This window comes from Ascaphus truei, chromosome 1 (assembly GCF_040206685.1).
Source record: "Ascaphus truei isolate aAscTru1 chromosome 1, aAscTru1.hap1, whole genome shotgun sequence".
Lineage (NCBI taxonomy): Eukaryota > Metazoa > Chordata > Amphibia > Anura > Ascaphidae > Ascaphus > Ascaphus truei.
In genome coordinates this window covers 411,996,500-412,012,298 of record NC_134483.1, presented here as the reverse complement: position 1 = coordinate 412,012,298, position 15,799 = coordinate 411,996,500, and the positions used below count along the sequence as shown (strand labels likewise).

General features: G+C 44.9%; 1 protein-coding gene across 2 annotated transcripts in view; it reads right to left on the bottom strand.

Annotated features, from left to right (window-relative positions):
- TTC29 (tetratricopeptide repeat domain 29) overlaps positions 1 to 15,799 on the bottom strand; it is a 313,491-nt gene that overhangs the window by 151,519 nt on the left and 146,173 nt on the right. The gene's annotated exons all lie outside the window — the stretch shown is intronic.

The window sequence follows — 15,799 nt, the reverse complement described above, 5'->3', positions numbered from 1 at the left end:
ACTCGTTACAGAAAGTATATAAAATCCTGAATCAGGCAAGGGAGGAACTCAAGAGAGTACAATTGGAGGATGTAGAGAAGGCCCTTAAGTGGACATGGCAAATCGTCTATTAGCAAACAAATTTAGAGTGATTAAGGCAAGGGCCTCGGTTCCTGCTATTAGAACGAAAAAGGGGGGAGTGACCTACAATCCATTAAAGATAGCAGAGAAATTTGCTAGATTTTATACAGATCTTTATGACCTAGATAATTCAACCCTGAATGCTAAAGTCCCGAGTGTGAACCAGATTGAGGACTATCTGAGAGATTTTGCCCTCCTGAAATTGACAGAAGAAGATCTTAAGACTTTAAACGCAAAAATAACCCCGGTAAAATTAAGAAAAGCAATCAGCTCTTTGAAGCCATCGAAAACTCCAGGTCCAGATGGTTTTTCAAATCTCTACTATAAAAATGTTATAGGAATTTTAGGACCTCATCTATTGGATTTATTGAATGATTTTCTAAGCAGAAAACAAATTCCTCCACAGATGACAAAGGCCAATATAGTGGTGATCTCTAAAGAGGGAAAGGATCCTCTATGTTGTGGTAGCTACAGGCAAATTTCTCTACTTAACACAGATTTGAAAATCTATAGCAAACTTTTAGCCAACAGACTGAAACCAATACTCTCAAGATGAATTCACTATGATCAGGTGGGATTTGTGAGTGAGCACCAGGCGTCAGATAATACAAGGAAAATTATTAATGTTATTGATCAAATACCTAAATCCAGATCGAAAGCTATGCTGCTGAGTCTAGATGCGGAGAAAGCATTTGTTAGGATAAGGTGGGACTTTCTGGATAAGACATTGGAGGCATTTAGATTCTCCAGAGTCTTTCTACAGGGAGTCTGTGCTCTCTATCAGTCGCCAACAGCAACCCTGAAGATGCCAGGAGGGGAGGGGAATCTACTGCTGCGGCACAGTTTATTCGAGCATTTGCCCGTTCTGTGCCGCAGCAGTAGCCTGGCGCGCGCCCAAGTGTGACGGGCGCGCGCCGAAGCAGCGGAAGAGCGCCCTCCGATCGGGGCGCTCTCCCTACCGCTGCCGGGTCCGCCGGGTCCGCCGGAACCCCCTGCCGCTGTCCCGCGATCGCGGGACACCAGGGCTCCCTCGGGGAGCCCCTGGACACGCGTGCAGGGGCCGCACGCTCCCGATGACGCGTGACCGCGCGTCTATGACGCGCGGCACGCCGAGGGGCGGCCACTAGCAAGCCGGGAGATTTCCCGGCTTGCGGTACCGACCACACTTCAATAAAGTGTGTCGGTAGTGTAATAACAATTAAGAATGGGACTAGGCAGGGGTGTCCCCTCTCCCCTCTTCTTTTCACTCTGAGAATTGAGCCCTTAGTGGACACCATTAGAGTCTCTCCAAATATACAAGGGATCAAAATAAAAGATGAGTGTTATAAAATATCGTTGTTTGCAGATGACGTTCTTACCATAGCTAACCCATTGACATCGCTCCCGAATTTGCAGTTTGCTCTTCAGGGGTTTTGATGAGCTCTCCGGGTATAAAATAAATATGGGAAAATCAGAATCTTTAAATTTGACGCTAACGGAAAACGAGGTTGAGGTGCTTAAATGACAATTTGACTATAAATGGAAAAAGACCCCTTTGAAATATTTAGGAATTTATCTTACCAGGGACTATAACTTATTATATAAATATAACTACCCATATCTATTCTCCAAAATTAAAAAAAAATTCACAAGTCTGGAATTCTCATTGTATATCCTGGATAGGGTGTATAACCGCAGTTAAGATGACTATTCTCCCTAGACTTTTGTACCATTTCCAGACATTACCGGGAGCTGTTCCGCATTCAAATATAAAAGACATTCAGAATCGAATTATGCAGTTTATTTGGAAACATAAACAACCGAGGATAGCTAGGTCAATTATGTTGGACGCCAAGGAAGGTGGTGGTATGGCTGTTCCAAATATCCTAAAATATTATATGGCCTCCCATATGAAACAAATGGTTTACTGGCACTTCCCGAGAGGAGTATATGCCTGGGTGGACCTGGAGAGCTCGCTAAAAGACCCGATTGGGCTGACGTCTATGTTGTGGTCTAGATTGGGATTGGAGCCGGGAGACAGTCGGAACCGACAGTAATTGGACTCACATTGAAAATATGGCAGATGGCAAAAAAGAAATATAGGGTTGTGTCGACCCCTTCTAGGCTCACACCTCTGTTCGGTAATCCAGGGTTCACCCCGGGCTTTCAGGGTCAGGGTTTTGAAGATTGGAAACAAAGAAGAATTCTGGAGGCCAGAGATTTAGTAGAAAAGGATAAATTAAGGTCATTTGAGGAATTGATGAGAAAGTATGGTCTACCTCAAATTGAGCTATTTACATATATGCAAGTCTGACACTTTGTGTGCCAGGGCCTCCATGATGAGGAATTTTCTAGATATACACGATTTGAGAATCTATGTAAAACAAAAAAATACCAAAGAGGTTTGATATCATCCCTATACCAGGGGCTAACTTTTAAGAAAGATACCCCAAACCATAAATATATGGACCAGTGGGCCCGGGACTTCCAAACTGAAATAACAAGGGAGGACTGGGAGGATATCTGGGATAATGCGGGCAGAACCTCTATATGTACGGTAACAAAAGAGAATATATATAAAATTGTGTATTACACCCCCCAAAAATTAAAACAGATGTTTCCGGGGACCTCAGATAGATGTTGGAGAGGTTGTGGACAATTAGGAGATTTGGCACATATTTGGTGGTTCTGCTCAGTAATGCAGGTGTATTGGAGGGTGGTTTTGAAACGAATAAAAGACGTGACTGATCAAAATCCCGCTAGATCCAATTTTTGTTATTTTGGCCAAACCTATGGAAGATGTAAATCACTATACACAAAAATGAATTCTGCATATTCTAACGGTGGCTAGGTGTGCTGTAGCAGAAGCCTGGAAAAAGACACACCCGCCCTCCAGAAGAGAGGTTATTAGAAGGGTTAATGATGTTCAATTGATGGAAAAATTTGCCTCATTTCTGAACCACCCCACTAGGAGGAATGATAGGGTCTGGGAGCCCTGGGATGCTGGATAGGGGCGCGCCCCCGGAGGGAGAGAGGATTTGGGAGTGTGTGTGTAAAATATGTTGTTTATCAAAAGTTGTATGATTTGTAATGTGATTGTTGTTTGTAAGAAATTTGATACAAAATGGTTGTTCCCCCTGTCTTTTAATTTTTGTATCCCTCCCCTCCCCATTTATCTGTGAAAACTAATAAAAATATAAGTTTAAAAAAAAAATAGTTGTCCGACGTCTGTTCTCCCTGGTAGACCGTGGAGGGGCTACGGTCTGGAAAAGCAGTCTTTCACGATACCCACAGAAACCAACCCATCCGTCTCCCTGTAGAGGGAGGAAAAAGTAAGGAACCGCACGCAGGGACTGCATATTTCTATACAGTCCCTGGGTAGACAGCTATACTGACTACACTACCTGAGTTCCCATGGCCTACAAAAAGGCACCTGTCCTCCAGTGATTCACATCAAGCTTGCTACCCTGGAGGCAGGTTCTCTGTTTGACTGCTTCTTGTAAGCTCCTAGACTTGCTTCTGGCTCTTGAGAAAACCTGGTATTAATTCCGTCTTTCCAATTAGTCTGCTGCTTGCTCCTTGCTCTAACCTTTGGCTTGATCAACTACTATTCTGTTTACAGCTTGCTCTGACCTTGGATTGTCTGACTAACCCACCTGCCTGCTCCTTCCTGAACTTTCTGCCTATATTGCACCGCGGATCAAGACTCCTGGAACTGCTACCAACGAGCATCCTTACTGATTCGGTATTACAGACTCTCCCATGAATTCTCCTTCAAACCTTGACAGTCCAGGGTATTCACTTTGGCTTTTTACAGTATATTGCCATGGCAATATAGGAAGCCAAAGCAGGTCACTTTTGCACCCTGGACAAGGTCCAGAAATGTGGTGTGACCCGAGGTTAGGTAATGGAAGCACTTAAAGCCAGGTTTAGATATGACCTAAACATTTTTTAATATTATTTCCCGTTTAATGGCCTAATGTAACTATGCGTTAAGGTGCTCCACCCATCTTTTGAATATCATTAACACAAAAGGCCTTAACTATGACAGGCCCTTAAATCAAATGGTGGGAGCTCTGGAGATCTCAATTACTGTAGTGTGTTGTTCAGTAAATGACGGATTTCCGTGGATCGGGGCATAAGATTGTAAGATCTTTGGGGCAGGGTCTTCTTTTGCCTTAGGTTGTCATTTACCTGTTGCACTTATCCCTCTTCTTTGCTATTTATTTACCTTCTAATGTAATTTTGTAAAGTGCTGCGTATATTGTTGGCGCTATATCAATAAAATGATACATCTCAATTGTGATAACACTGTTTTTAAACTGTACATCTATATACAGTATGATTGTTCATCCACGGTCTTTCCTATTTTTATATTTTATTTGGTAAATGAAGACAGAATAATTTGTTTAAAGAGATTTAGGGGAAAGAACAATAATTCTCAGATAACATTTCTAATTACTGTAAGCCGAACTAGAGGGACTCATTTTACACAAGAAGAAAATAAGTGGAAATTTTGCTTTAGGGAGAATTTAAACGTTGGAAAAAAAAAGTTACTGCATTGATAAGCCTTTAAACAAAAAATGTTTTGCCTGCTATGTGAGACTATCTTTTTAATTCAGGTGAGTCAAAGTGCATAAGCCCGAGCTTTGGAGATCCATAGATATAAGAGGTTTTTGTTGTTGCAAGAAAAACAAAGCTGGGCAATAGAAATCCACTACTTATTGTTATTTTATAATATTTAAAGAGCCTGTGTGTGTGTGTCTGTCTGTCTGTCAGAGCAATGGCTCCAAGACCATGAAACATACAGACCTGAAACTTGCATACTAAGGGGACCATATGGGTATGCACCTGGTGGTTATTTTTTTTAAATATTTTTTTTATTTAAACGCACTAATTTTTTGCGTTTTTAAAATGTATCTGACAAGCCCACTTAGAGCAATTTTATTTTCTCCTGATAGACTGTAGAGGGCAGCACTTTTAACGTTTAACTAATGTCAGCACCATAGCTCCAAGACCATAGAACGTACACACCTGAAACTTTGCATGCACACTAAGGGGAAATAAAGTGAAACCTTGTTTCTATTTGACCCTTTTCTATTTGCCCTTTATTATTGAGGGTAATGGCTCCTATCGACTAGCAAATGCTGCTGCAAAAGCAGGGAGGCGGTAAAATTGTGGAGATTACTGCAACCCGTGCAAAGCTGGGTGCTTTAGGGTTTAAGAACCACAAATACCCTGCTGAATTATTTTTTTAAACTAAGTTAGGGGTCAAAATTTTGCGCATGAACAATTGGCATGCTGGTTGCTTGTGCGCATGCGCAAATCGACCTGTGCCGACTGTGCATGCGCGATGGCACTTGCCGGCTGCGTAAGTGCAATTGGCATTTACCGGCCGCTTGTGCGCATGTGCGATCGGCATTTGTCGTATGCTAGTGACTTGCTGAGTATGCATGGGCAATCGCCACTAGCCGTCTGCACATGCGCGATTGGCACTTGCCGACTGCGCATGCGCAATTTGCACTTGTTAGCTGCCCATGTGCAATCGGCACTTGCCAGCTGCTAGTGCGCATGAGAGATCGTCATTTGCCGACCACGCATGCGACTGAGATTTGCCGAGCAGGCCCCCAAGAGCAGTGGCCCCCCGTGGGCTATAGCTGTAAAGAGTGCTCAGTGCAAACAGGACGGGACCACAGGCCGAGATGGGTATATTGACACACCAACCAGATGCCGCGAAGTCACGTCCGGTGTGCAAGTTCATTGTCATGTAGCCGGGTCAGGTTTGGAGAGTTGCGGAACATAGGGGTCACTAGCTGAGGTTGGAGATTGGAGAGGTATGGATCATAGGGGTCACTAGCCGGGTCGAGGGTAGGAGAAATCAGCAGAGTCAAAAGCAGGATAAGGCAAGGCAATACAAGACAAGTCAAGGCAGAGTGCTTGTAACCGGCAGGACGTCACAAGAAGTTCATCCTGGTGAAAGAGGCTGAGCCTAAATAGCAGGGTCGACGAATCAGATGCAGGATTGCTCCTGCAAGCAGGAGAGAAGCTTGAACCAATCAGGCGAAAGGAGCTTTATGGGTGACAGAGCCTGTGTCCATTCCTCCCAATAGCTACGCCCCTGCTCTTCAGGCTAAAGATAAAAGAGTATTTTATTCCACAGCAGATATTAGAGACAAGTCATGATAACACTAACACTTTGTATACTTATCTGGGTACTTCATTAGAGGCTGATCACAGATAAGATAGATAATAATGGAAGAATTATTGCACTACAATCACAATTTCAGTGACGCATGTCCAGCACCACTTCCAGTGCTGCAAAAACACTTCCGGGATTTGCTCCCATGTGATTAAAAAAATGTAAGTAGAGTGCCCTCCACTTCTGTTTTGATCAGACTCACCTCTCCAATGGAGCAGTCTGCCCGATCCTCCCCTAGAAAACCGACCCGTGCAGTAAAAGGTACGTTATTAGAGGACCAAAAATTTGATAAAAATATGCTTTAATAGGCTATATAAATATATATATACAGAATATATAGATAACAATTTATGAATATATACCACTGCGAACAGCCGCTACAGATATTACAAAGTAGGGGATCATATGTAGCCCATAGTCCCTGTAACTAGCGTAATACGTAATATTGTAATGAGTTAAAATCAAGAGAAATGGAAAACAAAATGGACTTTCCTGAGCTATCACCATGACTGATACAGGGACAAGAAAGTAAAATCTAACATTGATTTTATCCACAAAAACAATACTTAATGTTACCAATAGTGTCACATGGCTTTGTCAAGGGTGTATAATTATTTATTGGGTAAAAGAGCAATTCATTTTTTGAATGGCATTTGTTTTGCTACTCACAATGGACTAGAGGAAACATATGTACTATAGCTAAGTTTATTTATATATATATATATATACACACAAATATAAACACACACACACACACACACACACACACACACACACACACACACACACACACACACACACACACACACACACACACACACACACACACACACACACACACACACACACACACACACATATAACACAGAGAAGCCTGCAACAGACCTATATAAATAAGCTGTGCTAAACCCAGTTCAATGAGGTGTAAATAATAACACCACTGGCGGTGCTGGGGATGAGAATGATATGAAAACCAACACAGAAAAAAAAAAAGAATCCCCTGATAGCACTCTAGCATACAAAAGTAACAAAATGTATTAATCACAAATAGACATACATAAGTTAAAAACACACACACACACACACATATATATATATATATAATCCAATGCACAGCCGGCACACCATATGCAAGTAAATAAGTTTTGGTGCTTATCCCATAAAGCAATAACAGACCATACGATACCCGATACCAGTTGCAACACGACATCAAGGGACAGCACGCAGGTAAGTAAATCATGAATTTTCTATATTTGATAGAAGACACAAAAAACGACGTTTCGGTCCCCCAGTGGGACCTTTCTCAAGGTGGTGCACCACCTTGAGAAAGCTCCCACTGGGGGACCGAAACATCGGTTTTTGTGTCTTCTATCAAATATAGAAAATTCATGATTTACTTACCTGCGTGCTGTCCCTTGATGTCGTGTTGCAACCAGTATCGTATGGTCTATATATATATATATATATATATATATATATATATATATATATATATATATATATAATATATATATACAGTGCTCGACAAAACCGGTCGCCCACTCGCCAGGTGCGAACGGAAATTGGCCAGTGGCCAGTTACTTTTCCCCTACTCTGCAAAAAACCCTCTCTCTCTCTCTGTCTCTGACCCCCACTCTCTCTCTCTCTGTCTCTGACCGTCTCTCTCTGTCTCTGACCCTCTCTCTCTGTCTCTGACCCTCTCTCTCTGTCTCTGACCCTCTCTCTGTCTCTGACCCTCTGTCTCTGACCCTCTCTCTTTCTCTCTGTCTCTGACCCCCTCTCTCTCTCTGTCTCTGACCCCCTCTCTCTCTCTCTGTCTCTGACCCTCTTTCTCTCTCTGTCTCTGACCCTCTCTCTCTCTCTGTCTCTGACCCTCTCTGACTCTTTCTCTCTCTCTGACTCTCTCTCCCTCTTTCTCCCTCTCACCCTCTCTCTCTCTCACCCTCTCTCTCTCTCACCCTCTCTCTGGGTCTCTCTCTGTGTCTCTCACCCACAATCTGTCTGTCTCACACTCTGGATCTGGATATCTTATTTACTCTATATATCTCAACTGCCCTATACTACACCGAAATAACCTATACTGCTTTCTTCCAGATCTGACTCAAGCTTCACACGGGAGACATCGGAATCCCCCCTAACCCAGAAGACAGGTAAGGAACGCCTCCCCTCCAATGTATTACATTGCGGGAATGAGGGTACCTGGACATTGAGGGACTGCGGATCAGGTAAGATCCCAGGCAGGATTGCTGCTTTAGATATTGTGAAGCGGGGACGTCCAGACACTGGTTAAGGGGTTCAGGAAACTAATCATTCACATCTGGCGTTTATTTCTAGATCCGACATTTACACACACACACACACATACACACGTAACAAGGACTAATTGTAGTATAATGTAATACAATAAATACATTTATGTCAAAAACGAATGTTGTTCTTACTAGGAATTTATTAAATGTATATATTTTATTTTAAAGCGGGTTGGGGGCAGGGCTAGGGTTGGGGTGGGACAAGCGGCGGGGTTGGGGACGGGACTAGGTGGTGAGTAGATTTTTGGGTGATTTGTCAAGCACTGTATGTATATATATATATATATATATATATATGTATATCATGTATATATATATATGTATATATATATGTGTTTGTGTGTGTGTGTGTGTGTGTGTATTTATATTTGTATATATATATATATATATATATATATATATATATATATATATAACAAAAACAACATAAAATTATGTAGCGCTCAGGAAGATATACAGTGACACTAATAACAATAAATTATTATTACATTATAATAGCATACAGGCATACCCCGCATTAACGTACGCAATGGGACCGGAGCATGTATGTAAAGCGAAAATGTACTTAAAGTGAAGCACTACCTTTTCCCACTTATCGATGCATGTACTGTACGGCAATCGTCATATACGTGTATAACTGATGTAAATAACGCATTTGTAACAGGCTCTATAGTCTCCCCGCTTGCGCAAAGCTTCGGTACAGGCACGGAGCCGGTATTGCTGTTCAGGACGTGATGACAGGCGCATGCGTGAGCTGCCGTTTGACTATTGGGTGATATGTACTTACTCGCGAGTGTACTTAAAGTGAGTGTACTTAAAGCGAGGTATGCCTGTACTAGATAAAAATAAATTACCACAATTTAACCAAATGAAATCTACAAACCATAACGTGATAGTGATATAGAAAATGTCCAATAAAAAAATGTTAAACTCAAAAACAAGAAGAAAATCCAGAGAGATATACAGTCCCAGTTGAAGATCCAGGGAGCGTCTTTGCAGCTTTTTTTCCACAAAAAGGTTTTTATTGTCGGACAACAGTACATTTCATACAGTGTCTACCAACCCAAAGTCGTTTTTTAATGTACTAACATCCAACTTTTCTCGTTTCCACTCTCCTCCGGTTTTACAAAGACAAACTGGGTAGACCAACTCACATACAAGGCACGTCACACAGACATACAGAAGGAAAGGTGGGGGATGGGGGGGGGGGGGAGCTCAGTGTCTTCTGCCTGTTCACCGTCTCACCTCTTTCTGTCCTACTTAGGAACCGCTCTCAATTGCGGGAGATCCATGGATGTCATCCCTACCTGTACCCCTATTATTGCCGTCTGTACTGGCACATCGTAGGAGAATGCATTTAGGTGTATTATGGCATGATGGTGGTGGCACTCACCAGTGGAATGTCGGAGTGGTCTAGCCACTTGGTCCAGATTTTCAGGAAATTTGTGCCGGTGTCGTTGACCAGACTTGTCAACTGCTCCATCCGGCAAATGTACCAGATTCTGTTTCGAATTTTCGGAATGGTGGGTAAGTCTGGGAGCTTCCACAAGGCTGCGAGTTCGCACCGCATGGCTGTTGCAAAATGTGCAATCAATTTTTGAGCCGGTCTGCCTATTCCCCGAGTGCGCCTGCCCAGCAGGAACAGCCAAGGGTCCAGGGGGACCGACTGTCCGAGAATACTCGTTAGCCAATCCTGGATTTCCTCCCATAAAGGAGCCACTTTGGGGCAACCCCACAGCATGTGAAGCAAGTCTGCCTGTTCCCCACATTGTTTTGGGCACAATGGGGGGTAACCTTTAACAAACTTTGCTAATCGTGTAGGGGTGAGATACCACCTCATTAGGACTTTATATGCATTCTCCTTCAAGGTGGTGCATATGGAGCTTTTCGCTGCTGCCAGTACTATAGTGGACCAGTCCTTGTCTTCTAATGTCTCCCCTAAGTCAGTTTCCCATCTGATTCTATATGCTAATTTAATGTCTACATCTCGTCCAGGACAGACCACCTCTCCGTATATCCGAGAAGTGAGTCCCGTGGTGTCCGTGCCTCTGGAACACAGCTGCTCAAAATTTGTGCGTTTGGGGCGTTTGGGGATTTTAGCATAGAATGCTCGCACCTGGAGATATCTAAAAAATTCGGAGTGGGGCATCTCTGTTTCTGATCGGATTTGTTCGAATGATTTAATATTTTGGTGTCTCTCCAGGTGTAGTAGCCTAGTAATACCTTTTGCTGTCCAGACTGCAAGGTTCTTGCGTAACAGACCCGGAGCGAAATCAGGGTTCCCCGTAATCGGGGTCATAAGTGTGTGCTGGGTTGTCAGTGCACACTTGTGTTTGGTGTTCTCCCAAGTCGCCAACGAGCTATTCACTGCGGCCAGCGGCTCACTCACTGTCAGATATGTCTTTTTGGGTAGCCAAATTAGGTCTTGTATCTCTACAGGGTCACAGCATGCTTTTTCCAACTCAACCCACCTTCGCAGGCTAGGCTGCATGTGCCACTGAATAATTTGGGTTAATTGTGCCGCTTTGAAATATGATATCAAGCAAGGTACCCCCAACCCTCCTCTAACTGTTGGCCTCGTGAGAATGCTACTTTTTATTCGTGGTTTTTTATTACCCCAGACGAATTTCACCATAGAGGACTGTAAGCGGAGGATGTCATCCCTGATCACTTGTATCGGGAGGGTCTGAAACAGATACAAGATTCGGGGGAGGAGATTCATCTTAAGGCATTGGATCCTGCCGATCCATGAGATTGTGTGGCCTGACCAGATCCGAAGATCCTCCCTCAAAGTCCTAATTAGTCTGGGGTAATTGGCTTTGTATAGGGCTGAATATTCTTTGGTGATATAGATACCTAAATATTTAATGGAGGATGCTTGCCATTTGAAATTAAAATTCAGTTCTATTAATTTTTCTGTGACCTTTGGCAGGTTGATGTTTAGTGCTTCTGATTTTGTCTGGTTTATTTTGAACCCCGATATCTTATTAAATTCGTCTAGTAAGCTGAAGACATTTGGCAGGGAGGTAAGGGGTTTGGACAACATTAGTATAATGTCATCTGCATACAGGGCCACTTTGTGTGACTGATCTTTTATCTGTATACCTGTTATATCTGGAGAGTTGCGGATATGTGCCGCTAGGGGTTCTATACATAGTGCAAAAATAAGTGGGGACAGGGGGCATCCCTGCCTGGTGCCGCTCTTTATTGGAAAGTCTGCCGAGGGGAAGCCCTGGTGTCTGACCTTCGCCCTTGGTTCCCTATAGAGAGCCAGAATAGCGCCCAACATTCTCCCCCCTATGCCGAACACTCGCAGCGTCTCTGTAAGGTAGGGCCAATCAATGCGGTCGAAGGCCTTTTCAGCGTCTAAACTCAATGCCATAGACGGGATGTGTTTTTTCTGTGCCAAATCAATTAAATCTATTATCCGTCTGGTATTGTCCATAGCTTGCCTTCCGCATATAAATCCTACTTGATCGGGGTGGACCAGCTTCGGCATGACCGAATTCAGACGGTTGGCTAGTAGTTTGGAGAAGATTTTAGTGTCTGAATTGATAAGAGATATTGGCCGATAACTTTTACAGTCTGCTGGGTCCTTTCCTGGTTTAGGGATCACTGTTATAGACGCCTGGAGCATTTGGCTAGGAATAGGGGCACCATCTAAAAATGAATTGAATAATCGGGCCAGGTGAGGTACTAAGGCTTTTCTGAATTTTTTATAGTACAAGTTGGAGAAGCCATCCGGGCCCGGGGCTTTGGATGGCTTTAGTGCTTTTATTACCTCTGATATCTCCTCACCTGAGAAGTCTGCCTGTAATGCCTCCCTTTCCAATCTGCCCAGTCTGGGTAGTTTTGCCTCTGTTAGAAACGTCCTCAGCTGCCTATGAGTGTTCTCACAATGGGAGACCTTCGCCCCGTCATACAGGGTCTCATAGTACTTTTTGAATTCCTCTACAATTAGTTTAGGATCAGAAGTAAGGTTACCGTTCTTGGTACGAATGGATTGGATATGGAAGTTACGGTTACAATTTTTGAGTTTATTGGCAAGTGGGGTATCTGGCTTGTTCGCTTTCTCATAGAATTGTCGCCTAGACCAGGTCAGCTCCTTTTCAGCTCGGGAGGACATCAACAGATGCAATTTAGTTTTAGTGTCACGCCAGGCCTGTAAGGTCTGCGCTTGTTTGGTAGTTTTGTGTAGGGCGGAGAGGGCAGATAGCTCGGATTGGAGAATCAGAATTTTCTTTTCCCTTGCTTTTTTCCGCCTACTAGCTATCCCTATGAGTTCTCCGCGGAGAGTTGCCTTATGGGCCTCCCATAGGGTGGATTGGGATGTCACGCTACCGACATTCTCCTCAAAATAGACCCTGATTTTATCCCTTATTTCTGTTTCAATTTCAGGGATTTTTAGCAAGCATTCATTAAGCTTCCATGTCGCTCCTGGTCTGTCTAGTCTGAAGTCTGTGCACCGCAGCTCAATTGGCGCATGATCTGACCATGAAATATCATGGATGCCCGTATGGGAGATCTGCGAAACCATTCTGTTAGACACAAAGAGGTAGTCTATCCTGCTGTATCTGTCATGTGGGTGCGAATAGAACGTGTACTCTTTTGCTCCTGGGTGTTGTTCCCGCCATATATCTACCAGCCTATTTGTCTTAAGGCCTTGGTTCCAAATTGCTCTACTTTGTGTGTGCTTCGGTGCTTTGGGTGTGCACCTGTCGGCCTTGGGATCTAATGTCAGATTGAAATCGCCCCCTAAAACTATACCGCCTTGTGCCACTCTATGTAAGATGGTGAAGAATTTCGTGAAGAAAGTATCGGCTCCCTCGTTGGGGGCGTATACGTTGGCAATTGTGAGAGGCTGTCCTCCTATCTCGCCTACTACTATCAGGAAGCGACCATTCTTATCCCTTTTTGTTAGCGTGATATTGAATGCCAGGCGATTATGTAATAGGGTTGCTACTCCTCTTTTTTTAACATTTGCTGGTGCGGAGAGCCACGTTCTATATCTGCTATCTAGAAACTTGGGGGAACTGGTCCTTGAGAAGTGGGTCTCTTGGAGTAGTATTATGTCGGGGTCTTGCCTCCGGTAGTCTGTGAATGCAAGTTTTCTTTTCAGGGGGCTATTAAAACCTTTTGTGTTGTGTGATAAGATTGTAAAATCCTTACCCATTGGTGTTTTCAATGGGAATTGCTGCGTTACCTCTTTCTAATGGGGACAAGAACTTCCTCAGAGTATGATCTTGTGAACTGCTTTGTATACTGCTCATCTGCGCAGGGGAGAAACACTGGGGTAAACACAATGGGAACATTGGGGAGACAACAAATAAACTTTGATAACTTTCGGTGACCTCAGAGGACCGAGATCCCCTGGGCACCTGAACTGCCCCACGTGGGGTTCCGGTTCGAGCGGGCCCACCTCTGATCATGTGAGGTTGAGCCGTACCCGTGTTCCCCGGCCCACCGGGGTCTTGCATGAATCTCCTGGGGTCTATCCCCCAGGTATCCATGAGGAGACTCATGGCGACGGCAAGAAGGAGGCTACCCCCCCCCCCATCGGATTTTAACCAAGCTTATGGCAACTCTTTATAATCCATGTGAACGTCTGGCGTCTTCAGGACTGCAAGCTGATTTGGTATACATGTGTCACCTATCTATGTGGGGAACTTAGCTTTTATGTGGTGTGTGGTGTCTCTGTGCCCTGTAGCCACTATCTATCCCACGGTGGTTTACGGCCGATTTTACATGCTAGCTCTCTCCTAGCCCCTTCCTTACTGGCCCCATACTTTGGAGCATAAGCCTAAGTGGCCCTGTTCCCCTTTAATTAGTGGCGTTGCTGCTGTCCGCTATGTGGTGTTACTCCACCCTGCCTTGCCGCCCTTGGGTATTCCTCCTTCCCCCTACTTCCCTCGACTGCCCTAGCCCCGTGTCTATGCTATGGGTAGGTAATGGCCCTGTCCATCGGGGGGGCGTCCGTAAGCGGGGCCGGGGTGTCCTTCAAAGGAGCGTCTGCGGCCGGTGGGTCCGCGGGCAGGGCGACACTGCTCATCTGTCCGTGGGGCTGTGCCTTCATTCGTGTGGTGCCGCAGGCATCCGGTTTCTCCAGTCTCGGGGCTGTTCCGGCGCCGTCTCGTGACGTAAATCCTCTTTTCCCTCATAGGCGCCTCTACCAAGATGGCCGCACGGCCATATCCGGTGACGTCCTTCCGGTCTTGGCTCATTCACCGCCGGATGTCGACGGGAGTGGACGTCTTCCTGCGCTGGGCTCATCTTCTTCCGGCCGTGCAGGTTTTTTCTGTCTCGCCACGAGGCGCGATGCCTCCATCTTTCCTAGGTGCGTGTCACGCGTCTCTTCCGGGTTGCGGGGCAGCCATTGTCACCGGAATTTCTGGTAAGTTTTTCCCTTTGCAGGCTTAGGTCTGGCCCCGTGGAATAGAGTCTGTTTATCTCGCCTTAGATAGGTGAAGCTGTGGCATTACTTATGCCTACTCCGCTACTTAGCGCATCAAGCTGTTAGCAGTCCTGAGAGTCCCAACTGTTGGCCATAACTTGTAGGCAACCAAAACTGGTAACAAAACATTTTATTGGAGCTGAGCAATCTTTGTTTTTATTTGCTTTTTCACTCCTTCTCCGGTTCACTGGCGGCTCGAGTCTTCCGGGATGTGCCGGCCTGCTGCCACTCATTGTCCGGCTCTCTCTCTGCCCGGGGGCTCCTGGGTTCCCCGGTCGTAATTCCCAGCCTACGCAGGAATTCCTCCCCCTCCTCCAGGTTTTTCATTGAGGTGGCCTTTCCGTTCCTAATGACTAGTAAGCCGAACGGAAAGGTCCACCGGTATCGGATGGCTTTGTCCCTGAGGAGGCGGGTTATGGGCTGTAGCTTCAGGCGTCTGGCCAGGGTCAGGGGGGACAGATCCTGAAAAAGCTGTATCGAGATACCCTCGAATTTACAGGCTTCCTCCCCGCGGGCTTTCGTAAAAACTGCTTGCCGGGTGCGGTAATAATGTAACCTGGCTATCACATCCCTGGGTTGCGCATTCGCCAGCGGTTTGCTCCGTAGGGCCCTGTGGCATCGATCTAACATTAGTTCAGCTGCTGGAGTGTCAGGGAGCAGACTCGTCATCCATCTTGTGAGGAAATATTCAATGTCTGTTATTTCCTCTGGTATGCCTCGGATGCGGATGTTGCTCCGCCG